Here is a 25333-nt window from a genome sequence, read left to right on the forward strand (position 1 = left end):
ATGTTGATGTTTCATGTAAATTTTCTTTAAAAAGAAGGGATTTTATTGCTTTAAAAATAATTTTGAAATGACTGACCGGTATAAAAATCCAAATTCTTTATTGTATATATTAAGGGACTTTGTAACCTATCTCGTATTTGTTTCTTTAATCTGATTTCTTATGATTTTTTTTAGACAGCCCCTTCATTCCAGCTAAACTACCCTATGCACTTTCTCTAAGTATGTCATAGGCTGGCTTTGCACTTCCACAGCTCTGTTTACACCATTCCTCTGGCACGTGCTCTGCCTATCAAAATTCTGCTTGAGGCCCAAGCCACACCTCCTCCATGAAGCCTTCTCGGATATTTATGTCTTTTTATACACTCTCATTGCCGCACACATACCCACACTGTATTTCTATACATATATTTGTGTATGTATAAAATGAGAGGAGAGATGGAGGGAGGCAGAGAGAGGGAGAAAATATCTTCTCCAATTAGCAAGTCCATCAAGAGCAAGAACCACATATCTATTGATAAATATTTAGGAGACCTGAATTCCACCCCTGGATGTGCCTCTTATTGGATGTATGAATCATTAACTTCACTGAGCCTTGGTTTTTGTAACTGTACGGAGGAATTTAGTTATTCTTCCTAAATAACAGGAATGATAGTTATAAAAACTTTGAGTGCATATGAAAAAAATGTAGTGTATAAATGTAACATTCTTTCCAAACAAATTTGTCGAACATGTTCCATACACCTTCTGCCTTATTTTCTTCCATCTTCTCCCAATGCTTTTAAAAAATTAAGTTTGTTTTTCTCTTCATTCCACTGAGTATATTCAAACTAATTTGAGACAAAAATTTTAACTTTCTGGCTAAAAATATCTATTTAGTAATTTCTTAATTGTATTTTTCTCCTCACTCTCAAGCTGTGACCTTCCCTGGTTATAAGGGAAGAAATAAGGAAATTATTACATAATTTAAAAAAGAGAGAAGGATGATAATATAGATTTAAAAAATTACTTCATAACTGCAGATTTACAGCAATGATATTTAGTTTCTGATACATAACTACATGTCTTTGACTGGCTAGAGTATAAATTTATATATTTAGCCAATAGTGTATGTATTAAGAATCTTATGTATACTTGGCAGTCTGCTACAGCATATATAATATGTACGCATAGCTTCTTTTATTCATTAATTCATTCATTCATCATATATTAACTGAGCACCCTCTCCATGCAAGGCACTCTTTTAGGCATTTGGGCTATACTCCAACACTCATTTGTCAGTCTGTAGAGCTGTGGTAGCTTCTGTGTTGCTGGAAGCTATGCCACCAGTACTTCAAATACCAATGGGATCAACCATGGTAGACAGGTTTCAGTGGAGCTTCCAGATTAATACAGACTAGGAAGAAGGACCTGACAATTTGCTTGTAAAACAATTGGCCAGTGAAAACCTTATGAGTAGCAGCAGAACATTGTCTGATGTAGTGCCAGAAGATAAACCCCTCAGGTTGGAGGGAACTCAAAATACAACTGGGAAAGAGCTGCCTCCTCAAAATAGAGTCAACCTTAATGATGTGGATGTAGTAAAGCTTTGGAGGCCTTCATTTGCTAATGTGGCACGACTCAAAATGAGAAGAAACAGCTGCAAACATCCATTAATAATAAGAATGTGGAGTGTATGAACCTAGGAAAATTGGAAGTTGTCAAAAAAGAAATGGAACACTTGAGGGTTGATATCCTATGCTTTAAAGCCTGAACCCACTGACGTCAAGTCGACTTATAGGAACCCTATAGGACAGAGCAGCACTGCCCCATAGGGTTTCCAGGGAGCACCTGATGGATTCCAACCCCATAGAGTTTCCAGGGAGCAGCTTTTGGTTAGCAGCTGTAGCTCTTAATTAGTATGCCACCAAGGTTTCCACCTAGGCCTTAGTGGGCTGAAATGGACTGGTATTGGCCATTTTGAATTGGACAATTACATGGCCTACTATGCTGGGAATGACAAATTTAAGAGGAATGGCGTCACATTCATTGTTAAAAAGAACATTTTAAGATCTATCCTGGAATATAACACTGTCAGGGATAGGATAATATCCATATGCCTACAAGGAAGACCAGTTAATATGACTATTATTTCAGATTTATGCACTAACCACTAATGCCAAAGATGAAGAAATTGAAGATTTTTACCAATTTCTGCAATTTCAAATTGATCAAACATGCAATAAAGATGCATTGATAATTACTGGTGATTGGAAGGCAACAATTGGAAAGAAAGAGAAAGGATCTGTAGTTGGAAAATATGGCCTTGGTCATAGAAATAACACTGGAAATCATATGATAGATTTTTGCAAGACCAACTACCTATTCATTGCAATACCTTTTTTCAACAACATGAACAGCAACCATACTTGTAGACCTCTCCAGATGGAATACACAGGAATCAAATCAACTACATCTGTGGAAAGAGATGATGGAGAAGCTCAGTATCATCAGTCAGAACAAGGCCAGTGGCCAACTGCAGAACAGACCATCAGTTGCTCATATGCAAGTTCAAGTTGAAGCTGAAGAAATTAAAATAAGCTCATGAGAGTCAAAGTACAACCTTGAGTATATCCCACCTGAATTTAGAGACCATCTCAAGAATAGATTTCACACAGTGAACGCTACTGACCAAAGACAAGTTGTGGGAGGACATCATAAATGAAGAAAGCAAAAGGTCATTAAAAAGACAGGAAAGAAAGAAAAAAACAAAATGGATATCAGAAGAGACTGTGAAACTTGCTCGTGAAAGTACAGTAGCTAAAGAAAATGGAAGAAATGATTAAAGAGCTAAAGCAAATAGAAGAAATGATGAAGTAAAAGAGCTGAACAGAAGATTTCAAAGGGCAGCTTGAGAAGCCAAAGTAAAGTATTAAAATGAAAATTGTAAAGACCTGGAGTTAGAAAACCAAGAGAAGAACATGCTCAGCACTTCTCAAGTTGAAAGAACTGAAGAAAAAATATTCAAGCCTCGAGTTGCAATATTAAAGAATTCTATGGGCAAAATATTGAACTATGCAGGGAGCATCAAAAAAAGATGGAAGGAATACACCGAGTCACTGTACCAAAAAGAATTGATTAACATTCAACCATTTCAGGAGGTAACATATGATCAAGAACCAATGGTAATGAAGGAAGAAGTCCAAGCTGCACTGAAGGCACTGGAAGGCTCCAGGAATTGACAGAATACCAATTGAGATGTTTCAACAAATGGATGCAATGCTGGCAGTGCTCACTTGCCTGTGCCAAGAATTTGGGAAGACAGCCACCTGACCAACTGACAGGAAGAGATTCATATTTGTGCCCATTCCAAAGAAAGGTGATCCAACACAATGAGGAAATTGTCAAACAATATCATTAATATCACACACAAGTAATATTATGCTGAAGATCATTTAAAAATGGTTGCAGCAGTACATCAACAGGGAACTGCCAGAAGTTCAAGTTGTATTCAAGAGAGAATGTGGAAAGAGAGATATCATGCTGATGTTAGGTGAATCTTGACTGAAAGTAGAGAATACCAGAATGATGTTTACCTGTATTTTATGTACTATGCAAAGGCATCCGACTGTGTGCATCATGACAAATTATGGATAATATTTTGAAGAATGGAATTCCAGAACACTTAATTGTGCTCATGCTGAATCTGTACATAGGCCAAGAGGCAGTTGTTTAAACAGAACAAGGGGATACTGCATGGCTTAAAATCAAGAAAAGTGTGCATCAGGGTTGTATCCTTTCCCTGTATTTATTCAATCTGTATGCTGATTATATAACCTGAGAAGCTAGACTATATGAAAAAGAACCTGGCATCAAGATTGGAGGAAAACTTATTAACAGCTTATAATATGCAGATGACAAAACTTTAATTGCTGAAAGTGAAGATGACTTGAAGCACTTACTGATGAAGATCAAAGACTATAGCTTTCTGTATGGATTATACCTTAACATAAAGAAAACAAAAATCTTCACAACTGGACTATTATTAAGCAACATCATGATAAATGGCAAAATATTGAAGTTGTCAAGAATTTCATTTTACTTGAATCCAATTGTGGGGGGAAAAAAAAAAAGAATTTTTTCCTTTTTTTTTCCACAATCAATGCCCACGGAAGGTGAAGTCAGGAAATCAAACAACAGGAGAGGTTGTGGAGAGACTGCAATACTTATGCGCTGCTGGTGGGCATGTAAAATGGTACAACCACTTTTGAAATTGATTTGGTGCTTCCTTAAAAAACTAGAAATACAACTACCATACAATCCAGCAATCCCACTCCTTGGAATATATCCTAGAGAAATAAGAGCCTTTACATGAACAGATATATACACACCCATGTTCATTGCACCACTGTTTACAGTAGCAAAAAAATGGACACAACCAAGGTGCCCACCAACAGATGAATGGATAAATAAATTATGGTATATTCACACAATGGAATATTATGCATCGATAAAGAATAATGATGAATCTGTGAAACATTGCATAACATGGAGGAATCTGGAAGGCATTATGCTGAGTGAAATTAGTCAGCTGCAAAAGGACAAATATCGTATAAGACCACTATTGTAAGAACTCAAGAAATAGTTTAAACAGAGAAGAGAATATTTTTGATGGTTACGAGAGGGAGGAGGGAGGGCGGGAGGGAGAGGGGTTTTCACTAATTATATAGCAAATAAGAACAACTTTAGGTGAAGGGAAAGACAACACACAATACAGGCGAGGTCAGCACAACTGGACTAAACCAAAAGCAAAGAAGTTCCCTGAATAAACTGAACGCTTCGAAGGCCAGCGTAGCAGGGGCAGGGGTTTGGGGACCATGGTTTCGGGGGATATCTAAGACAATTGGCGTAATAAAATCTATTAAGAAAATATTCAGCATCCCACCTTGGAGAGTGGCATCGGGGTCATCTAAGATGCATCAATTGGTCTCAATCCACCTGGAGCAAAGGAGAAAGAAGAACACCAAAGACACAAGGTAATTATGAGCCCAAGAGGCAGAAGGGGCCACATAAAGCAGAGACTACATTAGCCTGAGACCAGAACTTGATGGTGCCTGGCTACAACTGATGACTGTCCTGACAGGGAACACGGCAAAGAACCCCTGAGGGAGCAGGAGAGCAGTGGGATGCAGATCCCAAATTCTCGTAAAAAGACCAGACTTAATGATCTGACTGAGACTAGAATGACCCTGGAGGTCATGGTCCCCAGACCTTCTCTTAGACCAAGACAGGAACCATCCCTAAAGCTAACTCTTCATACAGGGATTGGACTGGACTATGGGATAGACAATGATACTGGTGAAGAATAAGCTTCTTGGATCAAGTAGACACATGAGACTATGTTGGTATCTTCTGTCTGAAAGGGAGAGGAGAGGGTAGAGGCGGTCAGAAGCTGGCCAAATGGAAATGAAAAGAGAGAGTGGAGGGAAGGAGTGTGCTGTCTCATTAGGGGGAGAGCAATTAGGAGTATATAGCAAGGTGTTTATAAATTTTCGTGTGACAGTCTGACTTGATTTGTAAACTTTCACTTAAACCACAATTAAAATTAAAAAAAAAAGTCAAACAACATATTGCTTTGAGCAAATGTGCTGCAAAAGACCTCTTTAGAGTGTTGAAAAGCAAAGATGTCACTTTGAGGACTAAGCTGCATCAGACCCAAGCATGTGAAAGCTGGACAATGAATAAGGAAGTCTGAAGAAGAATTTATGCCTTTGAATTACGGTGTTGGCAAAGAATATTGAACGTACAATGGACTGCCAGAAAAATGAACAAATCTGTCTTGGAAGAAGTACAGCCAGAATGTTCCTTGGAAATGAGGATGGCAAGACTTCATCTTATGTACTTTGGACATGCTATCAGCAGGAACCAGTCCTTGGAGAAGGATGACAGTGAAAAAGAGGAAGCCCCTTAAGGAGATGAACTGACAGAGTGGCTGCAACAATGGGTTCAAACATAGCAACGAATGTGAGGATGGCACAGGACTGAGCAGTGTTTCGTTCTGTTGTACATGGGATCAGTATGAGTTGGAGCCAACTGGATGGCACCTAACAACAACACAACAGTGAAAAAATCAAGGACGCTTGGTGGTGCAGTGGTTAAGCTCTTGGCTGCTCACTGAAAGGTCGGCGGTTTGAATACACCAGCCACTCAGTGGGAGAAAAGACCTGATGATTTGCTTCAATAAAGATTAAAAAACAAAACAAAACAAAAAAAATCACTGCCGTCAAGTAATTCCGACTCACAGTGACCCTACTGGACAGATAGAAATGCTCATAGGGTCTCCACAGCTGTAATCTTAACAGAAACAGATTGCCACATCTTTCTCCGGTGGAGTGGCTGGTGGGTTTGAATTGGTGACCTTTCGGTTAGCAGATGAGTGCTTAACCACTTAAAAGCTTGGATGTGCTTTGGGAACTGGCTCATGTCTCTTTAGGACTCATAGAAAATACCCCAAACAAAGATAGGGAACTGTTTTATTAATCAGTTTTCACTGACACTGATGCATGATTCTCTGATTTATCAATTTTTTTTTTAATTATTGGTTACTTACTTCAAGGCAAATCCTGAGTGACTGCCAAATAAAAGAGGCTGAACCAGCCTAATGAATTTATAATTCATGGGGTGGGGGTGGGGGGCAGGGAGTGTTGTGTTGCCACCATGCTAGAAGCCTTCACAAATATTATCTCACTACGTCCTACCATTTCTACTGCTACTACTTGCATGTGTAGAAGAGCAAAGACAGAGCTCAGAGCAATATATAACTTACCTATGATTTTACAGATTTTGAGAAACAGAGCTGAGATTTGAACCTGGATCTCTCTGACTCCAAATCTTTTTTTTTTTCCCCCCTAGGTCACATTGCCATGTTGGGGGGAAAATAATATTGGAAAGGTATATTGGAGCCATATTGTGGAGAGGCTTAAATCAATGCACAGAGCAGTGGGGAGTCACTGAAGGTTTTTGAGCAAGGGAATGATATAATCAACTAAGTACTTTAGATAAATTAATCAGTGATATATTAGATGTATTGGAGATGGAAAGATTGGAGACAAGATTAAAGCTTGGGGGTTACTTTAATGATGTAGGTCATTATCTCCCAAAAGGTGTTTTCCGGAATGTGAGTGACTAGATGTCAGTGAATATTATATGAAAAAAGAGTCCCAGGACAAGTGGCTCTAAAAAATACCAGTCATATGCTGATGTGTATTATAGCTGACCAAGAGAAAGGTAATGTCTGCTGCGTTAGTTGACAATGGAAACCTCCTTCCCACACCTCCCCCCGGGACCATGTTTAGGAATGAATCTTTTGTTAGAAACCGGTAGGAGATGGTGTTCAAGGTGAGAGATGCTAGTGTGGTGGTGGCACTAAGTAAGAGGTGAACTAGTGTGGTGTCAGGAGGGGTGGCAAAGGGAAGGCAGACATTATTGCCATGGGGTGATAGAAGCCGTAGGATCTGGTAAATGATGAGGAATGCAAGGAGAGGGAGAGTTGAGGGAGAACTCTGGAATATAACTCTGATTGAATTTAAGTACTGTCATGGCAGTGACAGTAGAGAGGGAACAATAGGTTAGGAAGAGTGTAGAAGTACTATCTCTATTTTGCATACATTGCCTTACAAGTATTGACAAGCCACCAAGTAGAGCTATTTAGCAAGTATTTGGACATCTAGGCATGAAAATCAGGAAGGATAGATTTAGATGTCAATTTGAAACCACAGAAATGGATGAGAGGACCGAAAGGATAGTCAAAGAAATAGGATGACAACTTGGAGAGCACAGTGTCACGTAGACGAGGAGAGAGGGTTTCAAGAAGGAGAGGATCATCAGATAATCAAAAACTTAAGAGCTAACTTTGTTATATTGAAACCGCCCCCTCCACCAGAAGAAAAAACAAACCATTTCCCATTCAGCAGATTCTAACTCAAGGTGACCCCATGTGTTTCAGACTAGAACTTCACTCCATAGGGTTTTTAATGGCTGTGACCTTAGCTCACCAGGCCTTTCTTCCAGGGCACCTCTGGTTGGATTCGAACCACCAGCCTTTCAATTAGTGGCCGAGAGCTTCATTGTCCTCAACTTTTATGGAAATTCCACCCTCTCACCTTGACCTTCCATTTCCACTATCTTGCCGGAAAGCCTTTCTGGATTCTTTCATGTCCAGCCTACCCCAATTCCTGGTATCGGCTACTGATTCTCATGACAGCGTCAGAATGGCCCCTTCTTCCCGAAATGTACCACCACTGACGCATTATACCACTTGCAGATTTGTCTTTCAGATCTAAACAAATGATTTAACACCAATACGTGGTGGGATTTTAAAATAACAAGATTTGTTTCTATAAGCCACATATGAAAATTAGTTTCATTAGTCTATAGTCACGACACACTCAGACTTCTTTTTTTTCTTATACAAAGTATATTCATTTACTGTAACTCGATCAGATTCCTAAAGTAAATTTCTATTTCCCCGATATAGTTTTTTTTTTTTTGAAGGAAATCCTTTATGTTTTTATTTGTGCCAAAGGAAGTAAGTAGATACAGTGACAATCATTACTTATAGTATTAAGATTCTTTCTTTGATATTAAGCTTATTAATACAGTGTATTTATCATTTCTGATTTATTGTATTTAAGAACTTTTGTTCTTTAGGGGGTGTGTATTTTGCTGTCAAAATTAAAACAATCACTTTTAAAATTACTTAATTTAAAATGTCAACAGTAAATAATGCTTATTTTAATATTCTTTAGAGATTTGAGTCCTTGTTCATTATAAATTTCATGGAAAGAACTTAAAGCAAAATCCTGATTTCAGCAATCCATATAGAAATCAAGAATTGCCTGATTCTGGTGAAAGCAAAATAAGAGTTGGTATATTCTTCTGCAGATCTTGCAAGTCCTTCACTCTAGCATTGATGAAGACATCCTTTTAGTGTGGATCCATCAGGAAAGATCCATTGTGTGAAACCTTAGGCTTCTGGACCAACAGAAGGTATTGGGCAGAAATGCCCTAAGGTTCATTATTTATGAGCCAATAGGATATACAGCCGTTTGATGTCCTAATGGACCAAGTCTTCAATGGAGATATCCAGGGCTTCTAGGGTTAGAATTTTATAGAACTAGAATATTCCATGGAGGTCTTGGAATGTACATCAATCAACATCAATCAACAAAATCTCTTCATACTGTATACCCCACACCAAGCCACGAATTATGGAGGATCAAGGAGATCCATGAGATATGGCATCTAATTTCACTGTTATCTCTCTAAATTTCCACAGACTTAGAAAACTTCATATAACCAATGTCAAGGAAACAAAATGTATTTTATTCCTTATATCCAAGATTATTCTTAAGATTCCTTTTCTATCCCAAAACAAAGAGTAAAATCATAGTAAAGAAATGATGAAAATCAAATTGTGGCTTTCCACATCTTCTATTCCCTGTAGGGTGGCAGCTGTATTGTTACAAAATCTATGGCTTTAAATTCCTGGAAATGTCTGTACATTTACTCTAAAAAAAAAAAAATTTTTTTTTTTTTTTTACTTAGGATGGCTAATTTGGTCTTACCTGTCTTATCAATTGTATTCTTTGGGTTTTTTTTTTTTTTTTGTCCACCTTTAATTGGCATTAAAAAATAATGTGTAACTATGAGTGTATATAATATATAACATTGTATACAATTTCTTATATATATGTTATAAGTTATAAAAATATAATATTGTTGTTGTTAGGTGCCTTTGAGTCAGTGTGACTCAAAATGACCCTATGTACAACAGACCGAAACACTGCCCGGTCCTGCACCATCCGCACGATTGCTGCTATGTTTGAGCCCATTGTTGGCAACCTCTGTGTCAGCCTATCTCATTGAGGGTCTTCCTCTTTTTTGCTGACGCTGTGCTTTAACAAGCATAATGTCCTTCTCCAGGGACTGGCCCCTCCTGATAACATGTCTAAAGTACGTGAGATGAAGTCCTTCCATCCTGGCTTCTAAGGAGCATTCTGGCTGTACTTGTTCCAAGACAGGTTTGTTCACTCTTCTGGTAGTCCATGGTACATTCAATATTCTTTGCCAGCACCATAATTCAAAGGCATCAATTCCTCTATAGTTTCCTTGTTCGCTGTCCAGCTTTCACATACATATGAGGCGAGTGAAAATACCATGGCTTGGATCGAGTGTACCTTAGTCCTCAAAGTGACATCTTTGCTTTAGCACTTTAAAGAGGTCTTTTGCAGCAGATTTGCCCAGTGTAATATGTCATCTCATTTCTCAACTGCTGCTTCAATGGGTGTTTACTGTGGATCCCAGTAACTGAAATCCTTGACAACTTCAGTATTTTGAGATATGAAAGAGATTAAACAAGTAAACAAGCAGCTAAAGAAGCAGAGATGGGGAAGAGAGACAGTAAGCTACATGAAGATTGCCCAGGAGCAGGAACTTAGAAGAGATCAGGACCTTCCTCCAGAGCCCACAGAGAGAGATAGCCTTCCCCTTGAGCTGGCACCCTGAATTTGGACTTCTAACCTCCTAAACTGTGTAAGAAAATAAATTTCTGTTTGTTAAAACCATCCGCTTGTGGAGCTAGATAACTAAGACAGGAATGTATTTTAATATTTCAGTTCATTCATAAGAATAATATACATCTTAATTAAATTATTATGGAAAGTGAAAATACTAAACTAATTCTATGCTAATTGAATAGTTTCATACTGAATGCATATCTTAAAGGCCTGCCCTTAAACCCTTTGAAACTTGTTTTTTTAAAGACTCAAGTAGATCTTATAAAATATATATGCCAACTTGTTAACTCTCAGTAAATGTTAATTTAAAGGTCACTACAAAAAAAAAAAATTTTCTTTTTTACCACTGTAGTGGAAACCTTGGTTGCATAGTGGTTAAGAGCTAGGGCTGCTAACCAAAAGGTCAGCAGTTCGAATCCACCAGGTGCTCCTTGGAAACTCTACGAGGCAGTTCTACTCTGTCCAACTATGAGTTAGAATCGACCCAATGGCAATAGGTTTGGTTTTGATTTGGCCACTGTAGTGGTAATTCAAGAAAATTTATGAAATGCAGTAAATGTAGTTGTCTTAATAGTCAACACTGAAATGCATTGATAGCTCCTCATCTAAGGTCTTCTAAGAAAATCTTTTTAAACATGATTTAAAGTATAGAATTCAGAGGTACAGCATTCTTAATTAGTTTATTTCTTGTTCTTCTAGTTTGATGTTATCTACATTTGAGCCATTTCCTGTTATTTGCAGTGGAAACTTTTCAGGGCAAAAGTAACCACTTCATGACCATTATCAACAGTTGTAAAATTGCTTGGCTCTTCTTTCATTTATTTTTAACTATCCACCATTATTTGTCACAGCTTCCTCTGCTTGTGTATTTAACACAAAATTATTTTGATCATGTTTACATGTATTAATAATATGATGTCCTCTGACAATTGATACAAAGTTCAGCTGCAACGATTGGTATTACACACAAAAAAGATGTCAAAATAGACACATAGTGTTGATCACATATAAATATAGATTTAAGGTAAGATCTCCATTGATTACTGTGATCATCTCGAAAATGACATGATTGAGTGAAAAGAACTCTGGGATGGTGGTCTTTGAACTCATGTTCTCAGTGAAGAATCTTCCACTAATTTTCTTGCCACTTAACAAAGCCTTGGGAAAAGTTAGGATTAGTTTTGTCATCTGTAAAATGAGAAGGTCAAATTAGAAATCTATAAAGTCCTTTTGAATATACCATAGACTGCCAGAAGAATGAACAAATCAGTCTTAGAAGAAATATCACCAGAATGCTCCTTAGAAGCAAGGATGTCAATACTCTGTCTTGCTTACTTTGCATACTTCATCAGGAAAGATCAACAGCTAGAAAAAGACATCATGTTTTGTAGAGGGCCGGCAAAAACGAAGGAAACCCTCAATGAAATGGATTGGCAGAATAGCCGCAATAATGGGCACAAACATATCAAAATCGTGGAGATGGCCCAGAACTGGGCAATGTTTCCTTCTGTTATACATAAGGTCACCATGAGTCAAAACCAACTCCATGGCAACTAACAACAACAACAACAAGGTCCTTTTCAGGTATGCATTTAAAGCTATTAATTAAAAAAAAAAAACCAAACCAAGTGCTGTCTAGTCGATTCCGACTCATAGCAACCCCGTAAGACAGAGTAGAACTGCCCCATAGAGTTTCCAAGGAGCGTCTGGCGGTTTTGAACTGCCAACCCTTTGGTTAGCAGCCATAGCACTTAACCACTATGCCATCAGGGTTTCCAAAGCTATTAATTAGGAGCCACATAATAGCAAACAAATCATCACACAACAATATAAACATAACTATGGACTGTCCTTTGATTTGATCATTAAGTCATTAAATGAATAATCAAATCATTAATTTAAGATTATAAAGATCTACTTATTTTTAGCTATTCATCCATTCAACTAATAGTTGTTGAGCATCTATTGAACCAGGTTCAGTACCAACACCGAGGATAACAAAGGTGGCAAAAAAAAAAAAAAAGACACGTCCCTGATTGCTCATGGAGCTTTAGGAGCTTTAAGTTTCAGAGCAACATGTTTCAAGACAGAGCCAGCCTTGAGAAGAAGCAATGTGTTTGGCCTTAGAATGCAGTCCTAGTAAGCACACAAGGTCTTTCCACCCCCCAGTTCTGCCCCACAGCTGCTAATCAAAAGGTGGGCAGTTCAAATCCACGAGCCGCTCCTTGGAAACCCTATGGGGCAGTTCTGCTCTCCTATAGGGTCACTATGAGTCGGAATTGACTCGATGGCAATGGGTTTGGTTTTTGGTTTTTTGCCATTGGCCTCTGCTTTTGCTAAGCCTGAAATTGCCACTTTGAGTCATTTCTTTCCAAATTATACCACAAATGTGGCAGTGTCTTTAAATAACCTCTTTGTGTTGGATGTATTCTGCAGAGAAGAGAGCTTCCTGCTTCTCTCCTTTATTAGCCTCTTAACCTACTTCCCTACCTACCAACACTTCAAAATCTCCCATTTATGAAGCAAAAGAAGTGTTTAGAGCAAAGAGGATTTAAAACAGAAAAACCTTATCCCATACAAATGGAATGTTTAGCTTCCTTAGACCTGAAGAAGTTTATTTAATGAGTGTAGGCTTTATTAATTCAATAAATTATGGATTCAGGAGAATGCACAGAATAAAGATATAGTTGTAGCATTGGAAATATAAAACACAGAAGGCAAATATGTTAAAACCTTTTGCTGTTTTCCTTTTTATATTTTTGCTTCTGCAGTGGGAAGCAATGGAGGTTAGGTAGAAGAAGACAAAGTTGCTTTTTAGCAACTAAAAGCATAGAGATTTGAGTTTACTTTTCTCTTTTCTAAGGCAAACACCAGAAGAGGAGTCTGGTGTGACCTGGAGAATCCAGGCAATTTAAGCGGTTCTTCTCACAGCTAACATCTGAGGCTTATTACGTGGCCCATTTTCTAAAAATTTTCCCTCCAATTCCCATCCAAATTTAGGAGACAGAAGTAGAATGTAGTGAACAAAGTGGAGCCCAGAGAGATGAAGGTAGAAGGACAAAATAAAGAGAGAAGAGAGGAGTAAGGAAAGAGAGAAAGAGGGAGAGAAATTGAATCATGGTAGGAGCTATACCATAATCTTTTGTTTAATGAAGTTTGTAAGTCCATATATAAAGCTTTTATAGGCCTCTTTTCCAGAATGGATATGGAGAGAACAAAGTTAGGAGATACAATTAGAATTAGAGTATTAGAGCATGAAAGATAAGTGTCTTCTTCACAATTTTGGCAGTGGCCAGTTGTGTTAACAGCTGCTTCAGATTATATTATGATACTCATCATCAGAGTTAAATAAGCATTTAGGATATCCAGCATTCAAATACATTAACTTTACAAACTGAACATTTAGCCAACATCCACAATTTCCACGTGTTGAAAGGAATTTTGCTGTGGCACTATTTGCTTTCACAACAATTTAAGTCATTGAAATTTCTTAGATTTTTCAAACTTTAAAACAATATTCCTATAGCATATTGTAAGGTGGAAACTGAATACACTAGGCATATATTCCAGTAACTAATGCAAAATATTTAGAACAAGTAGCTTTTAGAGTTTATTAAAGCAACTTTAATGTTTATACAGCCATTTCAAGCTTCTCATTTTTCACAGTGCCATAAAACCTCAGGAAGTGATATTATATGTATGTTAAAAAGACCAGCCCCTTCATTTTATAGATGAGGAAACAAGTCCAGGAAAAGCTAACTAATCTGCACAAGACTGCAAGATCTCCCAATGTCCAGACCATCTACTCAAGATTGGTCTGTATGGTGTTCTTAATTTGTGGCTAAACCATAGGAAAAAATGCTACAAAAATGTACAGTTTACCTACATTAAATCTTTCTTCACACAATGCCTCTGGGATTTTAGAAAGCAATACAGTTTCTTCAAATCTCTGAAAATAATTGGGAGTTCTCAGATGTGCTATCCACATGCCTTGTTGTACATGAACATGATTCAGACAATTGCTAGTCTTTTCTTTATAGATATTTCCCCATATTTATACTTGTATATATTGCCTGGCATGAAGCATAAATTCTTAGGATATTTATGTTGTTTAAAACGTGTCATATCCCACCACACCCAAAGCTGCATACTGGAAGGCATGCAACAAATTAAAAAAAAAAAAATTTTTTTCTCATTATAAATGAAATACTTGCTCATTGTTAAAAAATTAAAAATACAGAAATGCCTATGATAACTGTAATCCTCATATTTTTAACATTTTGGACTGTTTCTAGTCATTTTTCATATATATATATAATATGTATATATATTGTGTATATAATAAACATGTTGTTGTTGTTAGGTGCTGTCAAGTTGGTTCTGACTCATAGCGACCCTATGCACAACAGAATGAAACACTGCCCGGTCCTGAGCCCTCCTTAAAATCATTTGAGCTCATCGTTGCAGCCACTGTGTCAATCCACCTCATTAAGGGTCTTCCTCTTTTCCGCTGACCCTGTTCTCTGCCAAGCATGATGTCCTTCTCCAGGGACTGATACCTCCTGACAACATGTCCAATGTATATAAGACGCAGTCTCGCAATCCTTGCCTCTAAGGAGCATTCTGGCTGTATTTCTTCCAAGACAGATTTGTTTGTTCTTTTGGCAGTCCATGGTATATTCAATATCCTTCGCCAACACCACAATTCAAAGCCGTTGATTCTTCTTTGGTTTTCCTTGTTCATTGTCCAGCTTTCACATGAATATGATGCGATTGAAAATACCTTGGCTTGGGTTAGGCGCACCTTAGTCTTCACAGTGACATCTCTGCTCTTCAACACTTTGAAGAGGTCCTTTGCAGCAGATTTACCCAATGCAATGCGTCTTTTGATTTCTTGACTGCTGCTTCCATGGCTGTTTATTGTGGATCCAAGTAAAATGAAATCCTTGACAACTTCTATCTTTTCTCCGTTTATCATGATGTTGCTCATTGGTCCAGTTGTGACGATTTTTGTTTTTTTTATGTTGAGGTGTAACCCATACTGAAGGCTGTGGTCTTTGATCTTCATTGGTAAGTGCTTCAAGTCCTCTTCACTTTCAACAAGCAAGGTTGTGTCATCTGCATAATGCAGGTTGTTGATGAATCTTCCTCCAATCCTGATGCCCCATTTTTCTTCATATAGTCCAGCTTCTCGGATTATTTGCTTAGCATACAGATTGAATAGGTATGGTGAGAGAATACAACCCTGACGCACACCTTTCCTGACTTTAAACCAATCAGTATCCCCTTGTTCTGTCCGAACAACTGCCTCTTGATCTATGTAAAGGTTCCTCATGAGCACAATTAAGTGTTCTGGAATTCCCATTCTTTGCAGTGTTGTCCATAACTTGTTATGATCCACACAGTCGAATGCCTTTGCATAGTCAATAAAAAGGAAGGTAAACATCCTTCTGGCATTCTCTGCTTTCAGCCAGGAGCCGTCTGACATCAGCAATGATATCCCTGGTTCCACATCCTCTTCTGAAACCAGCCTGAATTTCTGGCAGTTCCTTTTTGAATGACCTTCAGCAGAATTTTGCTTGCATGTGATATTAATGATATTGTTCTATAATTTCCACATTCAGTTGGATCACCTTTCTTGGGAATAGATATAAATATGGATCTCTTCCTGTCAGTTGGCCAGGAAGCTGTCTTCCATATTTCTTGGCATGGATCTCTTCCTGTCAGTTGGCCAGGAAGCTGTCTTCCATATTTCTTGGCATAGACAAGTGAGCACCTCCAGCACTGCATCTGTTTGTTGAAACATCTCAGTTGATATTCCATCAATCCTGGAGCCTTGTTTTTTCTCAATGCCTTCAGAGCAGCTTAGACTTCTTCCTTCAGTACCATTGGTTCCTGATCATACACCACCTCTTGAAATGGTTGAATATCGACTAATTCTTTTTGGTATAATGACTCTGTGTATTCCTTCCATCTTCTTTTGATGCTTCCTGCGTCGTTTAATATTTTACCCATGGAATCCTTCACTATTGGAACTCGAGGCTTGAATTTTTTCTTCAGTTCTTTCAGCTTGAGAAACACCGAGCATGTTCTTCGCTTTTGGTTTTTCATTTCCAGCTCTTTACACATGTCATTATAATACTTTACTTTGTCTTCTCAAGACGCCCTTTGAAATCTTCTGTTCGGTTCTTTGACTTCATCAATTCTTTCTTTTGCTTTAGCTGCTCGACGTTCATGAGCAAGTTTCAGAGTCTCCTCTGACATCCATCTTGGTCTTTTCTTTCATGTCTTTTCAATGATTTCTTGCTTTCTTCATGTATGATGTCCTTCCACAACTCGTCTGGTCTTCAGTCACTAGTGTTCAATGTGTCAAACCTATTCTTCAGATTGTCTCTAAATTCAGGAGGGATATACTCAAGGTCATATTTTGGCTTTTGTGGACTTGCTCTGATTTTCTTCAGTTTCAGCTTGAACTTGCGTATGAGCAATTGATGGTCTGTTCCACAGTCGGCTCTGGCCTTGCTCTGACTGATGATATTTAGCTTTTCCATCATCTCTTTCCACAGATGTAGTCAATTTGATTTCTGTGTGTTCCATCTGGTGAGGTCCATGTGTGTAGTTGCCGTTTATGTCGGTGAAAGAAGGTATTTGCAATGAAGAAGTCGTTGGTTTTGCAAAATTCTGTCATGCAATCTCCAGCATTGTTTTTATCACCAAGGCCATATTTTCCAACTACTGATCCTTCTTCTTTGTTTCCAACTTTCACATTTCAATCGCCAGTAATTATCAATGCATCTTGATTGCATGTTCGATCAATTTCAGACTGCAGCAGCTAATAAAAATCTTCTATTTCTTCATCTTTGGCCCTAGTGGTTGGTGCGTTAATTTGAATATAGTCATATTAACTGGTCTTCCTTGTAGGCATATGAATATTATCCTGTCACTGACAGCGTTGTACTTCAGGATAGACCTTGAAACATTCTTTTTGACGATGAATGCAACACCATTCCTCTTCAAGGTGTCATTCCCAGCATAGCAGACTATATGATTGTCTGATTCAAAATGGCCAATACCAGTCCATTTCAGCTCACTAATGCCTAGGATGTAGATGTTTATGCATTCAATTTCATTTTTGATGATTTCCAATTTTCCTAGATTCATACTTCATACATTCCAGGTTCTGATTATTAATGGATGTTTGCAGCTGTTCTCATTTTGAGTCATGCCACACCAGCAAATGAAGGTCCTGAAAGCTTTACTCCATCCACGTCATTAAGGTTGACTCTACTTTGAGGAGGCAGCTCTTCCCCAGTCATCTTTTGAGTGCCTTCCAACCCAGGGGGCTCATCTTCTGGCACTACATCAGACAATGTTCTGCTGCTATTCATAAGGTTTTCACTGACTGCTGCTTTTCAGAAGTAGACTGCCAGGTCCTTCTTCCTAGTCTGTCTTAGTCTGGAAGCTCAGCTGAAACCTGTCCTCCATGGGTAACCCTGCTGGTATCTGAATACCGGTGGCATAACTACCAACATCACAGCAATACACAAGCCCCCACAGTATGACAAACTGACAGACACATGGGGGATAATATATAATATACATATATGGTTATAATTTTATAAAAATTAGACTAACTTCTACATAATTTTTTAAGTTGTGAGGTACAATGCAAATACATTTAAGTGCCCAAAATATCAATGTACAATTAAACGTAAATACCCACGTATCTGCACCCTGGTCAAAATCAAAACATTGCAGCTACCAGAAACTCCCTTCATGCCCTCTCACCCACCCTAAAGTAACTACTATCCTGGCCTTTATGGTAATCCTTCTCTGGTTGTTCTTCGTAGTTTTACCACCTGTGATGGTTAAGGTTGTGTGTAAACTTGGCTGGGCCATAGTTCTCAGTGGTTTGGCAATTATAATCTCAGTAGTATAATGATGCAGTTGCTTCCTTGATGAGATCTGATATAATGTGATCACCTCCATGATGAGATCTGCTGTGAATATCCAATCAGTTGAAAGGGCGTTTTCTTGGAGGTGTGGCCTGCATCCAGTATAGGTGGACTTTCTGGCAAGGCTCGCTGGCTTTTCCTCACTCTGGATCCTATAGCTGCCTCCTGTTCATCTGACCTTCAGTTCTTGGGACTTCAGCTAGCAGCTTACCTGCCAATCTTGGATTCATCAGCCTCCAAGGTCTAGATCTTGGGTTCACCAGCCCCTGAAGCTAGTGAGTCTAGAGAAGACTCCAGCTTGACCCAGGGACTTGGAACTTTCCAGCCTCTACAACCACATGAGCCATTTCCTTAATATAAATCTCTCTCTCTATGTATATTTATACTATTTACTGGTTTGCATCTCCAGAGAACCCAGGCTAAGAGATCACCTAAGCATGAATCCCTAAACACCATACTTTTGTTTGGCTTGTTTTTTAAGTGTGATGTAAATAGAATCACATTAGAAATAGAAATGTGGCTCCTAATTAGTAGCTTTAAATGTCATACCTGAAAAGGACCTCATTGTAGTTGTTATTAATTGCCATGGAGTTGGCTCTGACTCATGGCGACCTTATGTACAACAGAGGAACATTGCCCAATAGAAATGTGATATAAATAGAAACACAGAATGTGTTCATTTATGTCTCGATTCATTACCCTGAGTTAAATGTATGAGAATAATCCATGTAATTTTATGTATTTTTCTATTGTATGCTTATACCTTCCATCTTCTTTTGATGCTTCCTGCATCATTCAATTTTTGGCCCATAGAATCTTTCAATGTTGCAACTCAAGGCTTGAATTTTTTCCTCAGAAGGAATACCAAAAAGATTTGGTCAACATTCAGCCATATCAGGAGGTAGCATATGATCAAGAACTGATGATAATGAAGGAAGAAGTCCAAACTACACTGAAGGCATTGGTGAAAAACAAGGCTTCAGGAATTAATGGAATACAAATTGAGATGTTTTAGCAAACAGACACAACACTGGAATCGCTCACTCATCTATGCCAAGAAATTTGTAAGACACAACCTGGCCAACCAAATGGAACAGATCCGTATTCATGCCCATTCCAAAGAAAGGTGATCCAACAGAATGCAGAAATTATCTAACAATATCATTAACGTCACACACAAGTAAGAGTTTGCTGAAGATAATTCAAAAACAATTGTAACAGTACATGGACAGGGAACTGCCAGAAATTCTAGTCAGATTCAGAAGAGAACATAGAATGAGGGATATCATTGCTGATGTCAGATCGATCCTGGCTGAAACCAGAGAATACCTGTGCTTTACTGACTATGCAAAGGCATTTGACTGTGTACATCATGACAAATTATGGGTAACACGGAAGAGTGAGAATTCTACAACAGTTAATTTTGCTCACATGGAACCTATGCATAGACCAAGAGGCAATTGTTTGAACAGAACAAGGGGATACAGTGTGGTTTAAAATCAGGAAAGATGTTCATCATGGCTGTATCATTTCATCGTACTTATTCAGTCTGTATGCTGAGCAAATAATTCAAGAAGTTGGACTATATAAAGAAGAACGCAGCATCAGGATTGGAGGAAGTCTCACTAGCAACCTGCGATATGTAGATGATAACCTTGGTTGCTGAAAGTGAAGAGAACCTGAGCACCTACTGATGAAAATCAAAGACCACAGCGTTCAGTATTGATTACATTTCAACATAAAGAAAACAAAAATCCTCACTACTAGGCCAATAAGCAATACCATTGTAAAAAGAGAAAAGATTGAAGTTGTTGAGGAGTTCATTTTACTTGGGTCCACTCACTATCAACACCCATGGAAACAGCAGTCAAGAAATCAAATGGTGTAGTAATTACATTAGGTAAATCTGCTGCAAAAGACTTCTTTAAAGTGTTAAAGAGCAAAGATGTCACCCTGAGGACTAAGGTGTGCTTGACCCAAGCCATGGTCTTTTCAATCACTTCATATGCATGGGAAAGCTTCACAATGAATAAGGAAGACTGAAGAATAATTGATACATTTGAATTATGGTGTTGTCAAAGAATATTGACTATACCATGGACTGCCAGAAGAACGAACAAATCTGTCATGGAAAAAGTATAGCCAGAATGCTCTTTAGAAGTGAGGATGGTGAGACTTCATCTCATGCACTTTGGACATGTTATTAGGAGGGATCAGTCCTTAGGGAAGGACATCATTCTTGGTAAAGTAGAGGATCAGTGTAAAAGAGGAAGACCTTCAATGAGATGGATTGACACAGTGGCTGCAACAATGGACTGAAACATACCAATGATTGTGAGGGTGGCACAGGACCAGGCAGTGTTCCATTTTGTTGTTCATAGAGTTGCTACGAGTTGGTCACAACTCGACAGCACCTAACAACAGCAATAACATGCTTATACCATCATTTATTTATCCATTATATTCCCAATGAACATTTGTATTTTTTTTCAATTTTTATCTTTACAAATAATGCTACTTGAACATTCTTGTACATGTCACTCAATAGACTCAAACATGCACCTCTGTGGGGCATTTACCAAGTGTCTTAGTTGTCTAGTGCTACTAAAACAGAAATACCTCAAGTGGATGGTTTCAACAAACAGAAGTTTATTCTCTCAAAATCTAGTAGTCTAGAAGTCCAAATTCGGAGCATCAGCTCCAGGGGAAGGCTTTCTTTCTGCCAGCTCTGGAGGAAGGTCCTTGTCGTCAACCTTCCCCTGGTCGAGGAGCTTCTTAGGTGCAGGGACCCTGAGTGCAAAGGATGCACTCTGCTACTGGTGCTGTTTTCTTGCTAGCTTCTGTCTCTCTGCTAGCTTCTCCATTTTATATCTCAAAAGAGATTGGCTTAAAATGAAGTCTAGTCTTTTAGATCTCATCAATATAACTGCTGTTAATCCATCTTATTGATGTCATAGTGATAGGATTTACAACACATAGGAAAATTACACTGGATGACAAAATGGTGTACAATCACACAGTACTGGGATTTATGGCCTAGCCAGGTATTTTCAGAAGACACAATTCAATACCTGACACAAAGGAATGAAATTGCTTCATCCTGGGGGTCGTGTTTCTTCTGCTTTAAGAGTAGTAGAAGAAAAAGACCTCTTCCACTACATTTCCAATATTTTCATTGTTCCACATCCTTGACACTTGATACTTTCAGTTAAATACCATTCTATAGCCTGTGTTTTTTCATTTCAGTTAAAGTACACCTACATTTTTAGCAGGAGCATCATAAACCAAAACCAAAAACCCACTGCCGTCGAGTCGATTCCGACTCATAGCGACCCTAAAGGATATCATAACTCAGTAAAAAAGTGGCATCATGATTTATTTCCTAGTCCATTATTAGGAGACAATTAACTTATTTTCAAATTTTCATTACCACAATAAATATATATGCATATTATGTATATATATACACATTTATATAAGGAGCCATGGTGGCACAACAGTTTAGTGCTTGGCTGCTAACTAACAGGTTGGCAGTTCAAATCCACTGAGTGGATCCGCTGGAGAAAGACCTGGCAATCTGCTTCCATAAAGATTACAGGCAAGAAAATCCTATGGAACATATCTACTCTGTCACATGGGGTTGCTGTGACTCCAGATCAACTCAAGAACCAAACAATAAGAAGATATTCATATACATACATGTATATCTTTAGGTGCCAGTAGATTATTTCCTTTTTTTTTTCATTTTAGATTGTTTCCTTTTAAGATAAAACCTCTGAAGTGAAATTGCTGAACTCAAACCATAAGTACTTTATTGCCTGTCTTTAAAAAAAGATATAAAAATTTACAGTCTCATCAAAAGTATACACTTGCAAATTATTTTCTCACATCCTTATTGAAACCAGGTGTTATATGAGCCCTGGTGGTGCAATGGTTAAGCACTTGGTTGCTAACCAAAAAGCTGACAGTTCAAGCCCACCTGTCAGCTCCATGGGGAGAGACCTGGCTATCAGCTCCCATAAAGATTACAGCCAAGAAAACTCTACAGAGCAGTTCTACTGTGTCGCATAGGGTTGCTTTGTCAGAATCAACTGTATGGCACCCAAAATCACATCACACATTATTATTGTAAAACTTTTTCAGTATCGTAAGCCATAAAAGATAACTGAAATGCTTTTATTTTAATTTCTGAGATTATTGGTGAGGCTAAGCAATTTTTCATATAATTATTAGTCATTTGGTCTTATTTTTAATGACATATTTTCATGACCTCTAGTCATTCTTCTATTATGATATTTTTAACTTGTAAAACCTTTTTTTGTTTAATAAATTGCTATTATTAACCCTTTGTATATCAAATATCTGCATATTTTTTCAAGTTTGACATTTGGTTTTTAATTGTGGTATTATTGACATATAGAAGTCTTTAGATGTTGTACTTTTTATCTTTTAATTTTGTTATGTCCCTACCCAATACTATAATCATATAAATGTCCACTTATATTTTCTTTGGTTATTTTTATGGTTTTATTTTGTATGTTTGAATGTTAAGCTCGAGGATTTATTTTAGAGTAAGATGTGAGGTAGGGACTTAATTTATTTTTTCGGCAAATGGTTAATGAGTTCTTACAATTCAGTGTGTTGATGAATTCCGTCTTTTCCTGAACTGATTTGAATTATGTATAAACAAAGTATGTTTATGAGCTTTCTACTTGGTTACAATGATATGGCTGTCTATTCTTGTGCTACTGTCATAATATTTAAATATCATAAGTTTGCAATACATCTTAAATCTCTAAGGAAAAGTTCATACTTATCACTCTTCTTTTGAAAAATTTCAATAGTTTATTCTTCCAACTCTACTTTTAATCATTTCTATGTTCCAAAAAATGCCAGTGATTAATTTAAGGATAATCAGTCTCTTTTAAAATATTTCCTTCATCCTAGGGCCTTTATTCAAGTCTTATTTTATGTTTCCCCATACACTTTTATAGTTTTCTTTATATAAAGCCAAAAGCCAAACCCAGTGCCATTGAGTCGATTCTGCCTTGTAGCAACCCTATAGGACAAAGTAGAACAGCTCCATCCATAGATTTTCCAAGGAGTGCCTGGTGGATTTGAACTGCTGACCCTTTGGTTAGCAGCCGTAGCACTTAACCACTACGCCACCAGAGTTTCCTTTCTTTATAAAGATCTTTCATATTTCTTATTAAGTTTATTTCTAGACTTTTCATCTTTCCCCTTGCTATTGTGAATGGGATCTTTTCTCTGATATGTTTTCAGACTTATTATTCTTATTAAATTCGGAAAGCTACATTTTTGTCTATTTATTTTGTAAGTGACCACCTTACTACACTATAGTATTAATTACTTTTTTTTTTCATGTAGGCATTTATATCAGCTGCAAATAATGGTCATTTTTCCTCCTTTCTCATATGTATACATCATTTTCTTGTCTAGAAGTCTTCATAAACATTTCCTGAAATTATGTTCAGTGATAGTGTTGTATCAGGAACTCTTAACTTAGTCCTGATTTTCATGGGAGTTCTTTAATTAAGTACTTGTTTGAAATGAGCATTTAAAAGATAGAAAATTCTCAAAGGTTAGTGGCTAAGCCTATAAGTGTTGTAATTTGAGTCTAGCCAACATGGCAAGAGGTAGAATGAGTTTGATACCTCCCTGCTGTCCTTAGAGCATAGCCTCTGTGTTACATACCTATTTCATAGGATTATTAGAAGAATTAAATAAGATAACATGTGCTAGCCCCCTAGTATATTTTTCCAGTATATGTTATTATTATACACATATTGACTAGTTCTTTACACTTCCTAGGATTTATAGTCAAATTGGAATGGTTCATACTGCCTAAATTGTATGAACTATTCAGATTGTTCACATTTTTCCCAAAAGTTCCTTTGTGTCATTATTCATCCCTAGAATAGCTATTCATCCTTAGAATAACATACTTATAAATATGTAATAGTTTGCATTGCACAGTTAATTGTATCTATTTTTCAATGCTGAAAAGAAGGATACTCTCAGTAGAAAAACTTTTATGGAAAATCAATCGTTACTAAAAATCTCTTGTTTTCTGTAGGTAGGGTGTATCTAAATTTAATAAGAAATTCAGAACATATTCAAAGTATCTTTGTAAAATGTTCTAGGAAATCCTGTTCCTTTATGCTTTCTGCTTAAAATAGTTGACAGAATCTATTTAATCCTGTGGCACATTCTTTTCACCATCTCTATGGCTGGCAAATTTCATTCTCTGAGGATGAATTTGAGTTTTGAAGAGAGCAAAGGTTATGTAGAGTAAGTCTGGCAATTAAGATAGGCAATCAAACTAAGTGATAGTGATTTTGTTTAAAAGTAAGATTGGCTACACATACCCATCCACACACACAAGACTATAGGACAATATAATATTATTGGAAAAAGTTGATAGGCTTCAAAGATTTTTATGACACCAATCACTTGGATATCTGAATTCTGATAAATTTTGTCTATAAAAAAATGTATAACCTTTTAATGAAAATTTTCAAACTTTTACAAAAATAAAGAGAATCATATAATGAATTCCCAATTTCCATAATCTATCCTCAGTGATGATCAAATTATGGCCAGTCTTGATTGATCTCTACCCATTTCCTATACTACCACACTCTATTGTGAAACAAATCTGTAATATCAAATAATTTTGTTTGTAAATATTTCAGTATATATTTCTAAAAGATAAGGACTCTCTTTAAAATGGAGCCACAATACCATTATCACAACCCCACAATCAATAACAATTCCTTAATATCATCAAATATCTAGTCCTAT

At 37.3% G+C, this 25333-nt stretch overlaps 1 protein-coding gene across 3 annotated transcripts in view; it reads left to right on the top strand.

Moving 5' to 3' along the window:
* CCDC146 (coiled-coil domain containing 146) overlaps positions 1 to 25333 on the top strand; it is a 177164-nt gene that overhangs the window by 50773 nt on the left and 101058 nt on the right. The gene's annotated exons all lie outside the window — the stretch shown is intronic.

The sequence above is a fragment of the Elephas maximus genome, chromosome 8 (genome assembly GCF_024166365.1).
Source record: "Elephas maximus indicus isolate mEleMax1 chromosome 8, mEleMax1 primary haplotype, whole genome shotgun sequence".
Taxonomy (NCBI): Eukaryota; Metazoa; Chordata; class Mammalia; order Proboscidea; family Elephantidae; genus Elephas; species Elephas maximus.